A 23,103-nucleotide genomic window follows, 5' to 3' on the forward strand; every position below is an offset into this window, starting at 1 on the left:
GACTTCAGGTTGCAGATAGAATTAAGGTTGCTAATCAGTTGACCTTGAAATAGAGACTGTTATAGATTATGGAAGAGAGCCCAATGTATTCACAAGTTCTTAAAAAATAAAAAGAAGAAGACATAAGAAGAGTCAGAGAAAGAATTGGTTAATTTTTTAATGTCAACTTGATTAGATTAAGGGCTGCCCAGAAACTTGGGGAAGCATTATTTTGGGTTTGTCTATGGGGGTGTCTCCAAATTAGATGAACAAGTAAGTCTGTGTAGACTGGGTGGGAAGACCTGGGCTCAGTGTGGGAAGGTACCATCAACTGGCTGGGGGTCTGGAGAGAAAACATACAGGAGGCAAGGGGTGGGCATTATCGCACACCCCGTTAAGCTGCAGCTTTTGACACTGGCATCCCATATTGAAGGGCCAGTTTGAGTTCCAACTACCCTGCTTCTGATCCACCTTCCTGCTAATGTGCCTAGGTTGCAGCAGATGATGGCTCAAACACTGTCGTCCCTGCCACCTAAGTAGGAGGCTTGGATGGGTTTCTGTGCTTCTGACTTTGACCTGATCCAGCCTCAGGTATTGTAGCATTTTGAGAAGAGAACCTCTGTCTCTGTCTCTTTCCCTCTCTCTCTGTGTCACTAAGACTTTCAAATTAATAAATAGATCTTTTTGAAAAAAAAATTCAGAAGGCAAATTGGTCTTTGGCCCTGAGAACTTGGATGTCTGAATGCACTCCATTCCTGCTTTGGATGTCAGATTTCCAAATTTGATGGCTTTTGGATTCCAGGACTCACACCAATAGCACCCTTGCTGGCACTCGGGCTGTTGGCCTGAAATTTAGAGTTAAACCCTTGGCTTCCCTGGTTCTGGGGCCTTTGGACGTGGAATGAGCCATGCTATCATCATCCCAGGGTTTCTGGTCTGTAGACAACTTGTTGTGGGACTTGTCAGCTGCCATAATCATGTGACACAATTTTCCTAACAGATCTGGCTTCAAACAACTAAATACATATCCTACCAAGTGTGTCTTTCTAAAGACCCCTGAAAAATGCAGATACCCATATGGAAGCAGGGCCATAGAGATGCTATGCTGCAAGCATTGAAGATTCAGGAAGGGGTCATTAACCAAGGAATGTGAGTGGTTCCCACAATCTGGAAAATGCAATGAAGCCTACTCTTTCCTAGAGCATTCAGAAAACACAGCCCTGCCAAAATCTTGACCTTAGCTAACGGAGACTCTACGTTGAAGGCAACTTATTATTGCAGCAATAGGAAACTAATATTCCCTGCAAAATTTGGGCACCCACAGAACATAGTCCTTGCAGTATTCAAACTAATCATACTATTTGAGAAGCAGGTAGATGCATCCCAGTCCCTCCTTTAATTCCTCCAGGAGCCCTGTGAATTTGTGTCATTAATCATTTGAGCACCATGACTCTACCCCTGCTCCCTTTCTAAGCCCTGCTAAGTGAAATGACTGAAAGGCTGTGAACTTGAAGAGGCAGAGGAGGAAATAAGACTCAGCAGGAAGCTGAACAGAAGACCAGGTTGAAAGTGTTGACACAGAAGAGGAAACAAAGGGAAGGAAGAGGGAGACAAGGTCAGAGAAGAGGAGAAAGAAGATGGAAGGCTGGGGGAACATGCAGAATCCTGACGGTGGGAGAGAAGAGAGGACCAGAGGACCAGGTTTTCCACCCACCCTCATCTCCCACCTGAAACCTCCTCCTTTCCCTCTGAGCTGCACACCACGCTTGAGAGGAGGCAGACCTGGAGACCCGTCCCTGCCATGATTCTCGGTGTTAGCTGTCCCTTAGAACACCCAGGCAAGCTTGTCATGTAATGGCCAGGCCTTGCCCCAGAGATTCTCATTCAATCAACCCAGATGGGACCTGGGCATTAGGACCTTGTGAAAGCTTCCCAGGAGACTCCAGTGAGCAGCCAGGGTGAACGATGACTGTCATAAAGACCTCTTTGACCTCATTAGCTCACCTGGAATGGATGTTGACATCAAACTCAGAGCCCTTGTCTGTGTCCTGCACTTGGCAGCTGGAGAAGCAGAGTCAAGATGATTTAAGCACTCCCAACCCTGGAGCCAAACTGCTGAGATTCGGTCCTGGCTCCACATTTAATAGCTGAGCAATCTTGGGGAAGTCACTTACTCTGTCTGTGTTTGTCTCTCCACCTGCAAAAAGAGAATGAATATTATAAAAGTATTTGCTTTGAGGAGTACGTGAGGTCATATTTGCCAAGCATTTAGAACAATGCCTGTCACAGACTATGTGGGATAAAACATTTGTTAGATAAAATAAAATCAACTTGCATCATCTCCCAATTGCTGTTTCACCTTTGGGGGAGATGCCCCCTCCCCCCATTTTACAACTTCACCTCAAGTAATTCCCACTACACCAAAGCTATTGATCCCTGCAGAATAGGCCCTCAATACAATCTGTTAAATGAACTAAGCAAAATCAAGAAAACATATCATCAGTGTACTAGGGTCAGGAATTTGCTATGACTTAGTATTTTTCTAAAGGATAGTCATTTAAATACTTCTCACTTATGAGCAAGGCTCTAGGAAAAAGACACAGATCATGTGGATTTTAAGGAGGGGATGTTGTAGAAGGAAAAGGAAGTGTCGGGAGGGGGTGGGGAGAAGACTTCTGAAGTGGGTAGTGACTGTGGACAGTTCTAATTCTCTAGGTGTACAGAAGGGTCAGAGGGTAAATTGAAAACAGAAGAGAGGTACAGGTTATGAAAATACCCAGGTCAGGAGAATAAAAGGCCAGAGAAAGCAAACTTGGCTGCTTCGTAATTGTGCCTGACTCTAACCCAGTCTGCATTTCTATTTGGATGGCTGATTTGCATACATCCTCATATACATTTTAACTCTGAAAGTAGAAGTTCCATATGTGTTTTATTTACTCTCATTTATTTTTTATCTTTACCAGTTGGCCTATTTTTTTTTCCACATTACATCAGGAGACCATCATTGTAATAGGCAACTCAGTATAGGGATACTCCAAAAGAGACATTGGATACAAGATGTAGAACTCTGTATTAGGGTACAAGAAAATTTACAATGCACAAATTTGGCAGCCAAAAGATTTCTCTCAAAGGTATGAAAAAATGTCTGTGCTCTGTTTTCAAAGAAACCAAATAAGACATGGTCCCTGAATCACTGTCTGAATGCAAACAGCATTTGGCTTTGATCTAAGTTGTTGAAAACTATGACCAATTCATCCCAAGGATGCCAAGCCATGAGAGAATGATTTTTAAGTCTGGATTTCCATATCAGGATTCTGCTACACACTTTTTCTCTTCATGTCACATTACATGGGGCCAATGCAAAATAGTCTTCCAACAATGGATGTCATTGGTATGATAATTTCACTTCAAGCAACAGCTAATGGGGTAGAAGAGCTCTTTTCTTATTGACCTACTCTGGTAGCTTAAAACAAAATATAAAATAATAACTGAAGAATAGATAGGATTCTTTCAAGTGAACCCCTTTCTATACTGTATTAATAGGCTTCTTAGGCAGGCACAACCAGTTCCTGATTGAATGGATGATAGGGAAAAATCTCAGAAAGCCACTTGCTTAGTGTGTGCCCCAGTGTACCTCTGGAATCTGCCTGGAGCCCTGGCTGCCCCTGACCTAGTCCAAGAACAGTCATAGCTGATTTTCTGAATTTCATTGCAAACTTAAACCCTGAATATGCCCAGGCGTCTCAGTGCAGAATCCTATTTGCTCTGCCTCACCCTGCCTCCACAGCCCAGCTGTGAGGATACACACCCAACGGGGACAGATCCAGCCGCCAGGCAAGACGGTGGCCATCTTAAGTGTGTGCAGCACATCATGAGCCTGTTGTGATGAGTGAGGTACCAGGACTATGGGCCTCTGTGACTTGGTGGAAATGGGTTTGTAATGCTGTGAAACTTGATCGGCACACATGAGGTCTTCATCACATCTTCTATCCTGCCAGCATCCCTCTGAAGTAGACAAATAGGGGTGTGATGTTGACATTCTAATACAACTTGTTTTCAGCGTAGAGTGTGTGGTTCATCTGAAGGTGGTCCTTGTCTAAAAATCATAGTCTGGAGCTAGAGGTGGGGAGCCAACCACAATTTGGGGTGCATTTTGGTTTTCTATACTAACAGGGTGTGCAAGATTTGGAAGACCACAGGTAGTTTCTAAGAATGCACACTTCGCAGAAGTACTCAGTCTTGAAGCTGGGAGGGTCCTTATGAGAGGTCTTCATTCCAAGTGTCTCCCTGCTGTAATCCCTTGTATGTCATTTAGGCATTAAAATCTTACTCTGAGAGGTGGTCCAGAAGCTTCACTGGATTGCCAAAAGGGTCCATCACACAGAAAGTGTTTCCTACCCTGCAACACTATGCTCCGGCCCCCTTATTTTGGAGCTGTTTGTCCTCTGCCCCCTGCCTCCCACATCAGATTCACTCCAAGCCTAACTTGCCTACTCCTGCCCCTCAGCTGACCTACTCCCCTGCCCCCACCCTGCTGTGGACCATCCTTCCCAACACCAAGCTAACTGGCCCAGACTCTTCTACAACCGGCCTTACTGAGCAACCCTGCCTTCCTTAGTCTTCTCCCCTGCCTCCTGTGACACTGTAAAGTGCTGGGCTTGTTGGTTAGAAGTGGTTGTCTGACAATGGAGCAGGGAAGATGGCTGGGTGACTGCAATTTAGTTCCTGGCTGTTTTAGAATGAACTTGTTTTACTTATATGGTCAGGGAAACAGAAAAGACTTTTAAAAGTTCTTTATTCCTGTTCTTCTTCCTAATTTCTTTATTTTTTTAAAGATTTATTTATTGGGGCAGGCGCTGTGATGCAGTGGGTTAAAGCCTTGGCCAGCATCCCATGTGGGCGCCAGTTCTAATCCCGGCTGCTCCTCTTCCGATCCAGCTCTCTGCTATGGCCTGGGATAGCAGTAGAAGATGGTTCAAGTCCTTGGGCCCCTGCACCCGTTTGGGAGACCTGGAGGAAGCTCCTGGCTCCTAGCTCCTGGCTCCTGGCTTTGGTTCGGTGCAGCTCCAGCTGTTGCAGCCATCTGGGGAGTGAACCAGCGGATGGAGGACCTCACTCTCTCTCTGCCTCTCCTCTCTCTGTGTGACTCTGACTTTCAAATAAATAAAATAAATCTTAAAAAAAGATTTATTTATTTGAAAGGCAGAGTTATATAAAGACAGAGGCAGAGAGAGAGAGAGAGAGAGAGAGAGAGAGGTCTTCCATCTACTGGCTCACTCCCCAGATGGCTGCAATGGCTGGAGTTGTGCCGACCTAAAGCCAAGAGACAGGAGCTTCTTCCAGTTCTCCCACGTGGGTGTAGGGGGCCTAAGGACGTGGGCCATCTTCTATGATTTCCCAGGCCATAGCAGAGAGCTGGATTGGAAGTAGAGCAGCTGGGACTCAAAATGGAACCCCTTTGGGATGCCGGCACCACAGGCAGCAGCTTTACCGGCTATGCCACAGCACTGGCTCCTCTTCCTCCTAATTTCTCCTGGTTCCTTCTAATAGTCCTCATCTGCATCCTGCCACCTGAATGTGCTTGCTCCTCTCTCTATTTTATGGTCTTCTTTCCCCTTAGCTAGCATGGAGGAGGCCTGGCTGTTGGTGGGCCCAGGTTTGAATCCTGGGCCTGCTGGCTCTGTGTCCTTAGCCAGAGCATCTCTTCTTGCTGCTCATCAACTCGCTCATCAATAGAAATGGCTAGGCCAGGCATTATGTAACCTCAAGTTAACTTATCTAGTCCTCACAACAACACTGGGATAATGTTATCTCCATTTTACAGAGGCACACAGTGATGGGCAGAAAGATCAAGTTTCTTGTCCAGGATATACAACGGTAGCTCCTCCACTTACTCAGTCTTCTGGCTTCAGTGTCTGCCTGTAAGCGCCAAGTTATGTTGCATCTTCTGGGGAGAAAAACCCTCTCAAATGAAAGCCCCACACCCGTAGAGCAGTACTCATCTGCTGATTAGAGACAACATTGGAGGATGGGGTGAGCATATAGAATGCCTGGCACATGGTAGGTGGCTGTCATTACACATTCCTCTAACGATCATTACTCTAAGCTTCAGCCATACGAATTCAGCAAACGCCTTAACGCTGACCATGTGTGTCTGCCTGTATGGTCCACAGAACTCTTGGTCTGAAGAACTCAGTGACTGACTGTCTTACTTTGCAAGCCATTGCTGCCCTCTCACCCAGTGAATCACTCACCATACTGCCTCCTCTGCTCATCTTGCTGCCCCTCATCCTGCTTTCCTGATACTTCAGACTTCTGTCCCCATTATTCAGTTCCTGCCATCCAACTTGAGCTTCTCCATTTTCTAAGCCAGACCATTTCTCTGGCCTTCTGGTAGTTGACCTCCAGTCTCTCCACTCGTGAATTTAGCCTACATGCTACTGTCAATGAATGGTCATAGATGTGACTCCTTAAACTTGGATCTTTTTTTTTTTTTTTTTGACAGGCAGAGTGGACAGTGAGAGAGAGAGACAGAGAGAAAGGTCTTCCTTTTGCCGTTGGTTCAACCTCCAGTGGCCGCCGCGGCCGGCGCGCTGTGGCCGGCGCACTGCGCTGATCCAATGGCAGGAGCCAGGTACTTATCCTGGTCTCCCATGGGGTGCAGGGCCCAAGCACTTGGGCCATCCTCCACTGTACTCCCTGGCCACAGCAGAGAGCTGGCCTGGAAGAGGGGCAACCGGGACAGAACCGGCGCCCCGACTGGGACTAGAACCTGGTGTGCCGGCGCCGCTAGGCGGAGGATTAGCCTAGTGAGCCGCGGCGCCGGCCTAAACTTGGATCTTGATCTTTCCCTCTGACAGTGTCCCCAGCCCAATACCCTATTACTGAGTCAAAACAGATTGGTTAACAGGGGCCCCAAACTCACCATGAGCATTCTTTCTGCCTGAAATGCCCTTTCCAGATCAGTCTCCTATCATATGATCAAGTTCTAGTGCCAGCTCCTGCAGCTCTCCTAGGGGTTCTCAACTGCACGTGGCCTCCGTCTCCTTTGCATGCTGCATGGATACATGCTGGGTGGGGGGGAGTAGGAGTCTGTGTGCATGGTCTTTTCCACCTCTGTCTGATCTATCGCATCTTACATAGGCTTTGACATCAGTATTTCTTAAAAACGTGAACTTATATATGGGAAAAACTAAAGTCTAGAAAGGTTAACTGAAGCAATTAGTAAATGTTAGTTGAGAGACAGTATTACACCATAGTTCATGTAGTAAACCAGATTGCCTGAGGTTAAGCCATCTTTTGACCATTTATTAGCCGGTGGAACCTTGAATAAGTAACAACTTCCGTGTGCCTCAATTTTCTTACTCAGTAAAATGGAAATAATAACAACACTTATCTCATAGAATGGTTATGAGGATTAAGTGAATGAATACATACAAAATGTTTGGGAGAGTATTTGACACACTGTAAGCCCTCCCATGTTCACCGTTGTTGCTACTGTAGTCATAATTCTTCATGGCAGAACAAGAACTCAATTCAAGGATGGTTGACCACCAAACCAGTGCCCTTAATACCAGCCACCATGTCTCAGCACTATGTAGTTTCCTGCCACTCAATGCTATCTGTCTCCTCAGTGGTCCTATTCTGTTCAACTTCCCCACTCTGTGCAAAAAGGATGAATGTATATGACATGTGTGTGCACATACACATGTTCAAGTCAATAGGTAAGTACTGCTTTTCTCTGTGAGGGAGGCTAAAACTTTGAGAAGCTATGTGGTCTTCAGTCAAAAAAAGAAAAGAAAGAAAAGGCAGTATGGGCATTTGGCCCAGCTGTTAAGTCACTGGTTAGGACACTTGCGACCCATATCACAGTGCCTGGGTTTGAGTCCCATCTTCATTCCTGATTCTACTTTTCTATTGATGTACTTCCTGGGAGGCAGTACATGATGGCTCAATCAGTTGGGTTGCTGCTACCCACAAGGGAGATATGGATTGAATTCCAGGCTTTCCAGCTTTGGCTTCATCCCATGCCAGAAGTCGTGGGCATTTGGACAGTAAATTGGCAGATCGAAGAGTTTCTCTCTCTATTCCTCTCTCTCTCCCCTCCTCGCCTCCCACCTCCTTCCTCCCCCCTCTCTCTATCCCTCTCAAATAAAGATTGCAAAAAGTAGGACCCTCTGTCAACCATAGAGCAGGATAGCCTCTTGCAACTAAGGAAAAGCAGGCTGTGGAGTTGTTCCTATCTTTTCTAGTTCTAAGATAAGTCCACTAGCAGTGTTTGAAAACATACCACTAGTGGTTCAAGATATCATGTGAACAAGGGCACTGATTCTGGAGCCAGGCAGAAACAGGTTCATATCTCAGCTGCTTCTCTCATTAGCTCTGGAGCAGGTAGCCTGTGTCCCTGAGTCTCTGCTCTTCCCACTGCAAAGGGCTGCAGGGGAGCTGACCTACACTCTAAGGAATGCTTCTACCCAGTGCTGGGCACCCAGAGTGCTGCTAGCTCAGCAATGGCCCCTTCCTCTCATTCTGGCTTAGGTAAGACCCTCTTGAGGGTGAGTGTCAATGCAGTCATTTTCAGTGTGAACTTGCTTATCAGGATCCAGGGTCCTGGAATTCCCCAGGGATTAACAGTAACAATAGGAAGCCCCAAGGGCCAACTTGGCTAGAGGCAGTGAAGATCTCTCCTCCCCCATAGTCCTTCCACTCCCTCTGGTTCTCTCAGGCAATGAAAATGTCTTTTCTTTAAGGACAACTCCCACCAAAGAAGAAAAAGAGTCTAATTTGGGATCTCAGTTGATTTCAGAAGTGGCCTTTCTCACAGCTAAAATCACATGTCCCATATGCATGTTTCTGGTTGGAGGGAACAGGGAACATCCACCCAGCCCATCAATCTCAAATACGCTTCTCACATTGACCTGACAGGGTGTTGAGAGGACAAGCAATTGTGACCATCATCTACACAAGAAGCCAGGGGATGACTGGTTTGCCAGGAGACTCTGGTGCCCCTACATTTAGGATCTCAGTGTTTTGCCACTTTAGACAGCATCTGAAACTGTACTGTATACACAACAACACTTTTCAGTAAATAAACTCCCCATTTACTAATGCGTTAGAAAATGAAGATTTTTACTTGTCAATGGAGCAGACCTCAAATTTTTAAAAATCTAAATTAATTCAAACCATTTTAAAACACAGTTAATTCTTAAACTTTCCCCTCTGGCCTCTCCTTCCCTTAACAACACAGCTGTCTCTGAAATCTGTTTGATGGAATCATATAACCTTATGCAGCACTATTCACCCAATATCAGTTCTGTCATTTTCTACACCAAGACTGTTGATACTTTTCCTCAGGGAAAACTCTTTTCCCAAGAAGGGATCTAAAAGAAGACCTGGAACATATTCCTGGAACACCTCACTTTTGTGGCAATGTCCTCCTGAGCCTGCCAGTGAAATACCGTGGAACTGCACACCACCTCACTAAGGATCAGCCTCTGGGATACCTGCTTTTAGCCAAGCCAAACAGGACACAGGCAAGAAAAAAATGTGACTTGGTCTGGTCAGCAGGTGGCACTCTTTCCCCAGACTAACCCTGACCCTATTAGAGATCCACTGACATGTTCTTCCAGGTATGGACTGTTTCAGGTCAGATGTCCCCTGTTACCTCCTAGGATGGCATTGGCCTGAAACACGATGCCATTCCCAAAACTTTGCTACCCTAAAGTTTGAAAAGGAACTGGAATAGACATTACCCATTTTCTTCTTCTTCTTTTTTTTTTTTTTTTAAGAAAACACATTCTCATCTGAAATGATGATCACATTGGATAAATTTTTTATACAGAATTCTTTACATATTTACCATTATATCTCCTAATGCCACTTCCATTCTGTCTTCAACAAAAAAAGATTTCCCTGTACTTTTCTGGGTTTAGAAGATATGTTAGGATTCATACAAACTGACTTCTAAAAAATCCTCAGTAAATTCATCTAACTCTCTTTGCAAATCCAATGATTACTTGAGTGACCCCTTCACAGATTCTCCCACAAGGTCCCACAACTTGTCTTGATTTTAAAATCATTCCTCAGGGGTAGGTATTTTGTGCAGTAATTAAGATGCCACTTGGAATGCTAGGTTCCAGTACTAGCTCTGCTTCTGATCCAGCTTCCTGCTATTCCCACACTCTGGGAGGCAGCAGTGATGGTTCAAGTACTTGCATCTCTGCCAACCACATAGGAGACCCACACTGAGTTTTAGGTTCTTGGTTTTGACCTGGCCTAGTCCCAGCTGTCTCAGGCATCTGGGGATTGAACCAGCAGATGGATGGTTTCTTTCTCTCTGTGTTAGTTTCTGTCTCTGCCTTTCAAAAAATTGAAAAATAATTTTTAATTCATCTTCATTTTCTATTAGTCTTTAAGTGAACAGACTTTATCTCAGCTCCTACTACTTGCCAGGGACAGAGTAACACCTTCATGGAGTTTTAATCTAGATGAAAGATTAAGATGTATAAATAGGTACCAAATAGAGGATACAGGCCAAGCAGGTCATAGTGGGCCCAAGGAGAGACTATTCATTGAGCTTTTGCGTGGTCAGAGAGGCTCGACAGAGGAAAATTTGAAGCATGGTCATATTTTGGAAGTAGGGGGAAAGAAGCAAGGAAGGAAGGAAGGAAGGGACAGAGGGAGGGAAGGAATGGAGGGAGGAAGAAAGGAAGGAAATATACAATAAGTAAATTTGCAAGTTAGAGGCCTAAAAGAATGGAGAGCTCTCATCAGGAAAGGTACAGTGAGGGCATTAGCAATGGTTGGAATGAGCAAAGGGAGACCAAAGAACAGGGAACAATCTATGTAGACTAACAGTGGAGGGAAAATCTGAAAAAACTAGTTTGGGATTACAGATGGCAATTGTTCAATGTTGCACCAAGGACATGCTCTGGGCCCACATCTACAAGGCTGCACTGCCCTATAACAACAATTTGCATGCAGTTACATTTTTTTCCAAAGATGTATTTATTTACTTGAATGGCAGAGTTACAGAGAGGCACAGAGAGAGAGAGAGAGAGGGTTCTTCTCTGCAATCCTCTGGTTCACTCCCTAGATGGCCACAACAGCCAGAGCTGCGCCGATCCGAAGCCAGGAGCAGGAGCTTCTTCAGGTCTCCTACATGGGTGCAGGGGCCCAAGCACTTGGACCATCTTCCACTGCTTTCCCAGGTCATAGCAGAGAGCTGGATCAGAAAGTGGAGCAGCTGGGACTTGAATCGGTGCCCATTTGGGATGCCAGCACTGCAGGCAGTGGCTTATTGGCTATGCCACAGCACCAGCCCCTGCATGCAGTTATCTTAGAAGACAAGACTAGTTTAAGAGCAAAGACTTTGGTGTCAGAAAGTTCCCGATTTAATCTTCAGCTTTCCAGCTCACTATCTCTATGGTTCTAGCTACCATTTTAAGTTCTCTAAATTTCAGTTTTCTCACTTGGAAAATGAGTTTGGTTACCATCCACTTCAAAAGGCTGTTATGAAATGTAAATAGGATGATGAACACAAAACCCAAAGATAGATCCTAAATAGGTGAAGTCAACCTACACAAAGGGAAATCTTGGGCTTTTCCATCCTGGTGTTTGCCACATTTGTCTTAAGACAAGAATCAGGCCGGTGCCACGGCTCAATAGGCTAATCCTCCACCTAGCGGCACCGGCACACCGGGTTCTAGTCCTGGTCGGGGCGCCGGATTCTGTCCCGGTTGCCCCTCTTCCAGGCCAGCTCTCTGCTGTGGCCCGGGAGTGCAGTGGAAGATGGCCCAAGTGCTTGGGTCCTGCACCCCATGGGAGACCAGGAGAAGCACCTGGCTCCTGCCTTCGGATCAGTGCGGTGCGTCAGCCGCAGCGCGCAAGCTGTGGCGGCCATTGGAGGGTGAACCAACGGCAAAAGGAAGACCTTTCTCTCTGTCTCTCTCTCTCACTATCCACTCTTCCTGTCAGAAAAAAAAAAAAAAAGACAAGAATCATGTGGAGTGTTTGTTAATATACATTATCCACCTCTAGCACTGGAATTTTCTCCTTTCGATTTTAGGTTGTCAATGGAGCCCAGATTTGCATTTCGGAGCTGGCTGAAAAGCTCATGAGAGTATTTCAGGCATGGAAAGCCAAGACACTCTGGCAAAAGATCTCTGCGAGTGAGATCCCAGTGGAAAAAACAGGTCATCAAAGAAGGAGGTACCTTTCTCTGAAGGGAGGAGAGAACCTCCACTTTGACTATGACCTTGTCTAAACAAGATAAGAGTCGGAGAACTTAGAGGGCTTCCATAGCCTTGGAAACTCATGACTGGAGCATAGGGAGATTACTGATGCCATAGACAGGAGTGTCAATTGGTAAAGTCAACAACAGGAGTCACTGTGCACTTACTCCTCATGTAGGATCTCTATCCTTAATGTGCTGTACATTGAGATTTAATGCTATAATGAGTACTCAAACAATATATTTCACTTCGTGTTTCTATGGGGGTGCAAACTGTTGAAATCCTTACTTAATGCATACTAAACTGATCCTCTGTAAAAAAAAAAAAAAGAAATTATCAATTCCCAACTTGACTCTCACTGGGATTAAACATGACAATAGGTCTGCTCTGATTTCATCATCATTTAAAAAAAAATCATCTATTATTTTTCACTTTATGTTTCTGTGTGGGAGCAAACTGTTGAAATCCATACTTAATGTATACTAAGCTGATCTTCTGTATATTAAGAGAATCGAAAATGAATCTTGATGTGAATGGAAGGGGAGAGGGAGTGGGAAAGGGGAGGGTTGTGGGTGGGAAGGACGGTATGGGGGGGAAGCCATTGTAATCCATAAGTCGTACTTTGGAAATTTATATTCATTAAATAAAAGTTTTAAAAAAAATATCTTCAATGGAGATTCCAAGATGGCTAAATAGGAAAAAGACATGCTGATTGTGACCAGGGAAAGATAGTAAAGGAAAAGTGGAGTAAGTGCATTCCTAGGGGAGTCGGGGAGAAGTTCGTAGAGGAAATTCTACAGAAAGAAGAGGGTCACCATGGAGCAGCAAGGAAAGTGAGGTCATATGGCAGCAGAGACTACCCATGACTTCTGCATCTTGGGGCTGGAGGAGACGCCAACTTCTGAGAGCCAGGTGAAAATGGACCATGGCAGCCTACATCACTGGTGATGTTACCCAAGGGTGAGCCTTGCCGACCACAATGACTTTGAGCCCGGCCTAAAACCTTAGCAGGGCACAGGATACCCACCTAATCCAGTGAAGGAAAAGTACATTTCTTCTTCCCTATACCCCAACAAGGGTGCCTGGAGACCAGTAAGGAGAGAGCACCATCAGCGCCAGCAGAGGCTGCAGTGGTTCTCACACACATGCAACTAGGAGATTTACCAGAGGGAAAAATCCACTTTCCCCACGGACTTTGAGTCTGGCTGGGATGCTTGATAAGGGGCTGGGCACCTACATAGGACTGTCAGGTGCCCCCATCCTCTCAACCTATCATAGGCTGTGGGGCTCAATCTGACAAGGTGGAGCCTCCACAGGCAGCTGATTCAGGGAATGTCTCTGCTCTTTCCATGGACAGGATCCACTCACGGGGTTGAGTGGATCCTCTACACCCCATGACTGTGGGAACCTTGTGCACTGTGACTGTGGGAATCCTGTAACTGCGTGATAGGAAATGGGTGTAGCAGGGTCTCTGGGCAATCACTGTGGCTGGAACCAGAGTCTCCGAGCTCCCTGACTCCCTGGGTGGGTCATCACAGAGGGTTCCAGGCACACACTGAGATCTACATAGATCATTTGTGTGGTTCATGTACCAATGTGGGTGAGGCTTGTACCCACTGTGGGCTAACCTCAGGCACTGATCACCTTAGAAGAGAGGAGGTGAAGTTGTGATTATGCCAACAGGCATAATTATACCCTCCAACTTGCTGACATTAGAAGAGATCTATCACGCCCATCTTCAGTGTCACCCTGGATTCTCGCCCCACACTTGAGCATTGACCAGAGCCCCCTGGTACCACCCAGCCTGTGCCTCTGGGTATTCACTGAAGGAGCAGACACTCCACTAAGCCACAGAGCCATAGCTCAAAGACAAAACCCATCAGAGGAGAAAAACAACAAGTGTTTCCACAAATGCCTAAAAATAAACATAGGAATATAAGAAACAAGAACAAGGAAGACAATATGACTCCTCAAAAGGAACACAACAACACTTAAATATTAGAAAATGAAGACAAAGAGATTGGTGAAATGACTGAAAAGGAATTCAAAAGAATGATCATAAAATTACTCAGAAACACAGAGAAACAAATTCATGAGTTAAAAAAAATCCATTCATAGTGTGAATGAAAAAATTTGCCAGGAGATTGAGATAGTGAAGAGAAATCAAACTCAAATATTAGAGGAGACACTGGCACAAAGGGTAAAGCTGCTGTATGCAGTGCCAGAATCTCATATGAGTGCCAGTTCGAGTCCTAGCTGCTCCACTTCAGATCCTGCTCCCTGCTAATGCACTTTGGAAAGCAGCAGAAGGTGATCCAATTCCTTGAGTCCCTGCTCCCATGTGGAAGCCAGGAGGAAGCTCCTGGCTCCTAGTTTTGACTTGGCTGGCCCTGGTTCTTGCAGCCATTTGGGGAGTAAACCAGCGGATAAAAGATCTTTCTTTCTGTCTCTTCCTCTCTCTGTAACTCTGCCTCTCAAACAAACAAATAAATAAATCTTTAAAAAGAAAAAAGGAAAGAATATCCAAGCTAGAAGACAAATCCTGGAAGTATCTCAGTCAGACAAAAAAGAAGAAAAAATTAGAAAAAACTGAAAATAGTATTTGATATTTATGAGATACTATCAAATGACTAAACATACATGTCTGTGGAGTTCCTGAAGGCAACAAAAGAAAGAATGGACTAGAATGACTATTCAATGAAATAAATAGCAGAAAACTTCCCCAATTTGGAGACATAATGGGATTTCCAAATACAGAAAGCACCTAGTACTCCTATAGACAGGAACAGAAAAGATCTTTACCAGGGAACATTACAGTCAAACTTTCAACAGCACAACACAAAGAAAAGATTCTAAAATGTACACAAGAGAATCCCGATTAGACTAACTTTTGATTTCTCATCTGAAACTCTACAGGCCAGGAGAGAATGGATAGACATAGTCCAAGTCCTAAAAGAAAGAAAATGTCAACCCAGGATACAGTCCTCAGCAAAGCTCTCATTTATAAGTGAAAGTGAAATAAAGACCTTCCAGAGAAAACATAAATTCAAAGAATTTGTCACTATTTGTCTAGCCTTACAAATGATTCTTCGGAAAGTGCTACACGTAGAAATAGAGAATGATAGTCATCATGATGAAAGAATGTGAAAGCAGAAAATCTTACAGTAAAAGCACAAAGAAAATTCAAAGCAAACAATAGGAATATGTATAGGAAAATGGTAGGACCAAATCATTATTTATCAATAATAACCTTGAGGGGCCAGCACTGTGGCAGAGCGGGTTAAAGCACTGGCCTGAAATTCCAGCATCCCATATGGGTCCTGGCAGCTCCTCTTCTAATTCAGCTCTCTGCTGTGGCCTGGGAAAGCGGTAGAAGATGGCCTAAAGCCTTTGAGCCCCTGCACCCATGTGGGAGAACCAGAAAAAGCTCCTGGCTCCTGGCTTTGGATTGCTGCAGCTCTAGCCATTGCAGCCATCTGGGGAGTGAACCAGCAGATGGAAGACCTCTCTCTCTGTCTCTACCTCTCTGTAACTCTGTCTTTCAAATAAACAAAATAAATATTTAAAAAATAATAACCTTGAATGTAAATAGCCTACATTCTCCTATTAAAAGACACAGACTGGGGGCCAAAAATGTGGCATGGCAGTTAAGGCCCCAGCCTGCAGCGCCAGCATCCAGTATGGGTGCTGTTCGGGTCCCTGCTGCTCCACTTCTGATCCAGCTCCCTGAAAATGCACCTGGAAAAGCAGCAGAGGATAGCCCAAATCCCTGGGATCCTGTACACTTGTGGGAGTTCTGGAAGAAACTCCTGGCTCCTGGCTTTGGATCAGCTCAGCTCCGGCCATTGGGGCCATTTGGGGAGTGAACCAGCAGATGGAAGACCTCTCTCTGTCTCTGTTTCTACCTCTCTCTGTAGCTCTGTCTTTCAAATAAATAAAATAAATCTTTTTTTAAAAAAGATACAGATTGGCTGAATGGACTTAAAATAAAAAAAGAGACCCATCTATTTGCTGCCTGCAAGAAACACATCTCACCTACATAGATATGTTCAAATTGAAAGTGAAAGGATGGAGAAAGATATTCCATGCTAATGGAAAGCAAAAATGAACAAGTGTAGCCATCCTAATATCAGACAAAATAGACTTTAAAACAAAAACTGTTAAAAGAGACTAAGAAGGGCATTATGTAGTGATTAAGGGACCAATTCAACAGAAAGACGTGACTATAATAAATGTATATGCATTCAATGCCAAGGCATCTGGCCATTTAAAACAAATGTTAATAGATCTAAAGGGAAACATAGATTCCAATATTAATAGTAATGGGGTACTTCAACATCCCACATTCATCAATGGACAAATCAACTAGACAGAAAATCAACAAAGAAATAACAGAGCTAATAGAAACTATGGACCAAATGGACCTAACTGATATCTACAGAACCTTTCATCCCACAGTTGCAGAATACACATTCTTTTCATCAGTGCATGGAAATGTCTCTGGGATAGACAATATGCTAGGCCATAAATCAGGTCTTAGCAAGTTAAAAAACTGAAATCATATTATGTATCTGTTCTGAACATAATGAAATGAAGACGGAAATTAACAACATAAGAATCTCTAGAACATAATCAAACATATGAAGACTGAACAACATGTTCCTGAATGAACAGTGGGTCATAGAAGAAATCAAAAGGGAAATAAAAAAGTACTGGGAATGAATGAAGTTGACAATACAGCATATCAAAACTTATGGGATACGGAAAAAGCAGTGTTAAGAAGGAAGTTTATAGCAACCGGTGCCTACATCAAGACATATTGCCACAATCAAAACTTCTTGGAAAAGACCCCAGAGGCACAGGCAATCAAAGCCAAAATTGACAAATGGGATTATATCAAGTTGAGAAGCTTCTGTACTGCAAAAGAAACAGCAAAGTGAAGAGGCAACCAGCAGAATGGGAGAAATTGTTTGCAAACTATGCAGTTGATAAAGGATTAATACCCAGAATCTATAAAGAGCTCAATAAACTCAACAACAACAAAACAAGCAATCCAGTTGGACAAAAGACTTGAACATGCATTTTTCAAAAAAGGAAATCTAAATGGCCAACAGATACATGAAAAATTCTCAAGATCACTAGGCATCAAGAAAATGCAAATCAAAATCACAATGAGGTTTCACTTCACCCCAGTTAAAATGGCTCTCATAAAAAAAAAATTAAAGAAAACAATAAATACTGGTGAGAACGTGGGAGAAAATATACCCTAATACACTGTTGATGGGAATGTAAATTAGTACAGCCATTGTGGAATACAGTAATGAGATACCTCAGAAATCTGCAAAGAGATCTACCATATGACCCAATCTCACTTCTGGGAATTTACCCAAATGAAATGCAGTCAGCATATCTGTACCCTCACGTTTATTATAGCTCAGTTCACAATAGCTAAGATAATCATCCTAGATGTCCATCAACCGATGACTGGACAAAGAAAACGTGTTATATATACACTATGGAATACTACTCATCCATAAATTAGATTTGGATGTCTCTGTCTCTGCCTCCAGGTTGCCCCTGCCACAGTCTGGGCAGTGGATGGTCTTGGAGCTCCCAGTGATGTGGTGATGAGTCCATGGCACCCCAGTCTTCCTTTTCTTGGCCTTCCAGACCCAAGCAGGTGAGTGTGTTGGATGCTGTCCCTGGTGCTCTCCTGGAGGTGGAGCTGAGTGTCCAGGAGGCCCAGTAGGGCTGATCAACTCAGGGAACAATGAAGGAAATGGCATTAGAGTAACTTAGGCCAGAAGTAGGAAGAGGTGTGGCTCCAGTGCTTTCCTAACTCAGGAACCTCTTGTGAAAGAGAAACACAGAATAGGTAGGCAAAGCTGTTTTGGCCTTGGAAGTAACCAAATGTTCTCCCATGGTCTCAATACCACCCAGTGGAAAGGATAGGGAGAGGATTGGCTTTGTTTCATTTTGCAACAAAATGGATGCAACTGGAAACCATTATACTTAGTCAAATAAACCAGTCCCTAAAAGATAAATATCATATGTTTTCCCTGATGTGTGGTAACTAATAGAGTACAAAAAATGTACTGTATGTGAGCAAAACTGACATTTTGAGATTTGATGATTGTTTACAGCCCTTGTTTCTACTGTTGAGGAACAGTGTTGTTGTTTTCTTCCTATTTGTTAAATTCTTTACTGAATGAAGGGTCAAGCTTATATTTATAAAATTAGCTGAAAGTATGTCATTATAAAAATTAAAAGAAAGAATTAGAAAGGAATGAGGATGAAGGGTGGGATCATGGGCGGGAGGGAATTTAGGAGGGGAAGTATCACTATGCTCCTAAATTTGTGTATATAAAATACAGGAAATTTGTTCACCTTATATAAATTTTAAAAATGAAAAAAAAACCTCAATGACTACTATTCATTAAAGAAACACAGGAGCACTGGCAACACTTCTTAGAACATGGCTCCTTATCCTGCCTCAGCATCCCTACAGCCTGTGAACACACAGAATGCTCATCCTCACTTCAAGTTTCTGATTCAGTAAAGTCTAGGGCAGGACCTGAGAACGTGCATTTCTAACAAGTTCTCAGGTGATGCAATGCTACTCTGAAAACTGCCATTCAAGGTAAAGTGCAAGGTGAATCAGAATCATTGGTGGTTGTCACCTGGGCCTTCTCAAAGGACCAGAAATCTGCCTAAAATGCCCCATTTGGGAAAAGTACTCTGGGTATTTCTGGTGTGCACTGAACTTTAAGAACCCTGTCCTAGATACAACTTTAAAACTTTCACACACACACACACACACAGTCTTAGTTTTAGGTCATAATGTGATTTCAGAAGTAATTAAAATGTGAACCTCACATAAACCATAAAATTAAGGGAACTTTTTTTGGCAGGTAGAGTTATAGACAGTGAGAGAGAGAGAGAGAGAGAGAGACAGAGAGAAAGGTCTTCCTTCTGTTGGTTCACCCCCCAAATGGTCACCATGGCCAGAGCTGCACCGATCCGAAGCCAAGAGCCAGGTGCTTCCTCCTGGTCTCCCATGTGGGTGCAGGCACCCAAGCACTTGGGCCATCCTCCACTGCCCCCCACTCCGGGCCACAGCAGAGAGCTGGACAGGAAGAGGAGCAACTGGGACTAGAACCAGCACCCATATGTGATGCCGGCGCTGCAGGCGGAGGATTAGGCAAGTGAGCCATGGCGCCGGCCCCGGGAACGTGGTTTTTATCACACTAAGAAAAAAACAAAAACATATTCCATGTCTTTCAACTCCCAGGTTAAGCTCAAAATATACTCTAACACAGTTTTTATTTTTTTATTTTTTTTATTTTTATTTTATTTATTTTTTTTATTTTTTTTTTGACAGGCAGAGTGGACAGTGAGAGAGAGAGAGACAGAGAGAAAGGTCTTCCTTTGCCGTTGGTTCACCCTCCAATGGCCGCCGCGGCCGGCGCGCTGCGGCCGGTGCACCGCGCTGATCCGATGGCAGGAGCCAGGAGCCAGGTGCTTTTCCTGGTCTCCCATGGGGTGCAGGGCCCAAGCACTTGGGCCATCCTCCACTGCACTCCCTGGCCACAGCAGAGGGCTGGCCTGGAAGAGGGGCAACCGGGACAGAATCCGGCGCCCTGACCGGGACTAGAACCCGGTGTGCCGGCGCTGCTAGGCGGAGGATTAGCCTATTGAGCCGCGGCGCCGGCCCTAACACAGTTTTTAATTACCAGTTTTTAAGTCAGATATGTGATGTGGATCATGCTCACTTGTGTTTAGCTTGTGAACCAAGCCACCTATAACCTTAGCAGAGACTTTCCTCACACATGTGGTGGCTTCTCAGTGGAATCCTGTAGGTGGCTGTTGAAACTTAACTGAAAAGTGATCCCTGTTAAATATAAGAGTGGGAATAAGAGAGGGAGGAGAGGTAAAATTTGGGACATGCTCAATTGGACTTGCCCCAAATGGTAGAGTTAGAAACATACCAGGGGATTCCAATTTAATCCCATCAAGGTGGCATGTACCAATGCCATCTCACTAGTCCAAGTGATCAATTTCTGTTCACAATTTATCATAATGATAGGACTAAGAGTCAAAGGGATCACATAACAAGACTAATGTCTGAAAATACTAACCAATAGAATAAAAAAGGGAGGGAATGATCCAACATGGGAAGCAGGATACACAGTAGACTCGTAGAATGGCGGATGTCCTAAATAGCACTCTGGCCTCAGAATCAGCCCTTAAGGCATGCGGATCTGGCTGAAAAGCCAATGAGAGTATTTAAGGCATGGAAAGCCAAGACACTCTGGAAAAAAGAAAAAAAAAACACCTAAATGAAAGTTCTCTGTGAGTGAGATCCCAGTGGAAAGAACAGGTCATCAAAGAAGGAGGAACCTTTCTCTGAAGGGAGGAGAGAACCTCCACTTTGACTATGACCTTGTCTAAATATGATCAGAGTCAGCGAACTCAAAAGGCTTCCATAGCCTTGGCAACTCATGACAAGAGCCTAGGGTGATTACTGAGGCCATAAACAAGAGTGTCAATTTGTTAAGTCAACAACAGGCGTCACTGTGCACTTACTCCTCACGTAGGATCTCTGTCCTTAATGTGCTGTACATTGTGATTTAATGCTATAACTAGTACTCAAACAGTATTTTTCACTTTGTGTTTCTGTGTGGGAGCAAACTGTTGAAATCTTTACTTAATATATCCTAAATTGATCTTCTATATATAAAGAGAATTGAAAATGAATCTTGATGTGAGTGGAAGGGGAAAGGGAGTGGGAGAGGGGAGGGTTGCGGGTGGGAGGGAAGTTATGGGGGGGGGGAGCCATTGTAATCCATAAGCTGTACTTTGGAAATTTATATTCATTAAATAAAAGTTAAAAAAGAGAAAGTACTATGCATGCTGTAAAGATTCTGACTTAATTGCCATGGGGTTCAGCCCCTACTCATATCTCCCTGAGAGAGGCTATGTGCAACCACATTTGAAAATCACTGCTTTAAAGGCATGTGTCATTTGACCTCTCTTAAGGAAGCAGGTATCTTTTTAAAATTTCAATCTTGGAAGGATTGTGGGGTGGGGAGTGGAGGTGGTGTGTAGCACAGTGATTAAGGTGCTGCTTGGGACACCCACATCTTGTATTAGAGGGCTTAGTTAAATTCCCCACCTCTGCTGCTTCCAATCCCCCTTCCTGATAATACACACCCTGGGAAAACACCAGGTGATGGCTCAAGTACTTGGTCCCTGATACACTGACTATCAAAACAGTCCCAGTAGCCATACAGATATTAAAAAAAATACAGGCTGGTATTATGCTGCAGCAGGTAAATCTGACACCTGAAATACCAGCATCCCATACAGGAGGCAGGAGTGAGGCGATATGCAAATATGGCCAAATAAATAAATGGAGAGGAGAAAGCTCTTCTTTTAAGACCATGAAGAGCTAATAAATGTAGAAGAAATATTTTAAAAATCATAAACTTGCCACCTCCATAGTAAGATTCAGGCAAGAATCTTCAATGGGTGCTAAAATAACTGGATGAAGATTTTTTGATGAACAAAATCACCAACTGTAGGTTTAGGGTCTCAGACTACCTCCCTGCAGATTCCTTGCTGATCTCCAAGGAATGAGCTTCCTGCCTAGTAGGGAATCTACAAGGCACCCCCTCCCTAACTGATAAAAGTGGCGTCATTTGCTCCTGGGGTGAGGTCCTGCAAATACCAGGACATTGACTAGTATTCCTGTCAAAAAGGTACAGCTTGAATCTAATCATCAGTAACAACCAAGCTAACTCCATCTGAGGAGCTTCCCGTGAAACAGCTGGTCTCTACTCTTCAAAAATGTGTCCTGAAAGACACGAGGAATCATTCTAGGTTAAAGGATTAAACATACATGACATTCAAGTGCAAGGGGGTGGCACTGGCTGGATCTTGGATAAAAAAAAATCGCAATGTTGTATAGTAAATGTATATTAGATAACAGTGTTGTATTTGATCAATGTATTGAGGTTGTGTAAGAGAATGTCAAGTATGTCATGTCTGTATCGGGGAAAGCCTGCTTTCAAATGATTCAGATATAGGATGTGGGGGGGGGGATACACAAATATGACAAAATGCTAAGAAAACTGGTGAATCTGGATGAAGGTATGTGGGAGTTAATGATTGTATTCTTGCAATTTTTCCTGAGATTTGGTATTTTTTAAATACAAATTTTAAAAAATTAAAAACGTTTTAAGATTGATTAAATAATACATTTTGGTAAAATCCAAATGCTTAAACCACTTAATAGTGATATCTTATCATTTCTATCCCAATAATGTTAAGGAAATTATACTTTATTAGTAATTTGATGAGTAATCTAATACTAATAATGATTTGGAGCCAAAATCCTAATTTTTTTTATTTGACAGGTAGAGTTATAGACAGTGAGAGAGAGAGAGAGAGAGGGAGACAGAGACAGAGACAGAGACAGAGACAGAGAGAAAGGTCTTCCCTCTGTTGCTTCAATCCCCAAATGGCCACTACTGCTTCATTCCCCAAATGGCCACTACGGCCAGCGCTTCGCCAATCTGAAGCCAGGAACCAGGTGCTTCTTCATGGTCTCCCATGCAGGTGCAGGGCCCAAGAACCTGGACCATCCTCCACTGCCCCCCCACCCCCAGGGCCACAGCAGAGAGCTGGACTGGAAGAAGAGCAACCTGGACTAGAACCTGGCGCCCATATGAGATACCGGCGCCACAGGCGGAGGATTAACTAAGTGAGCCACGGTGCCGGCCCCAAAATCCTAATTTGATTACCCAGGAGTCATAGATTTGTTTTATTTTGTCCATAGGGTTGGTCCTTACAGTAGGTCAGTAAGGGTGTGTGTGTGTGTGTGTGTGTG

General features: G+C 44.0%; 1 long non-coding RNA gene across 1 annotated transcript in view; it reads left to right on the forward strand.

Annotated features, from left to right (window-relative positions):
• The window catches only part of LOC138844261 (uncharacterized), a 92,652-nt gene that overhangs the window by 16,194 nt on the left and 53,355 nt on the right, over positions 1-23,103 (forward strand). Inside the window, exon 2 of the long non-coding RNA XR_016237344.1 lies at positions 17,783-17,892. This is a non-coding gene — a long non-coding RNA (uncharacterized LOC138844261). The remainder of the gene's footprint in view (positions 1-17,782; positions 17,893-23,103) is intronic.

Source organism: Oryctolagus cuniculus, chromosome 1 (genome assembly GCF_051225735.1).
Source record: "Oryctolagus cuniculus isolate XC-2025 breed Fujian yellow rabbit chromosome 1, ASM5122573v1, whole genome shotgun sequence".
Classification (NCBI taxonomy): domain Eukaryota; kingdom Metazoa; phylum Chordata; class Mammalia; order Lagomorpha; family Leporidae; genus Oryctolagus; species Oryctolagus cuniculus.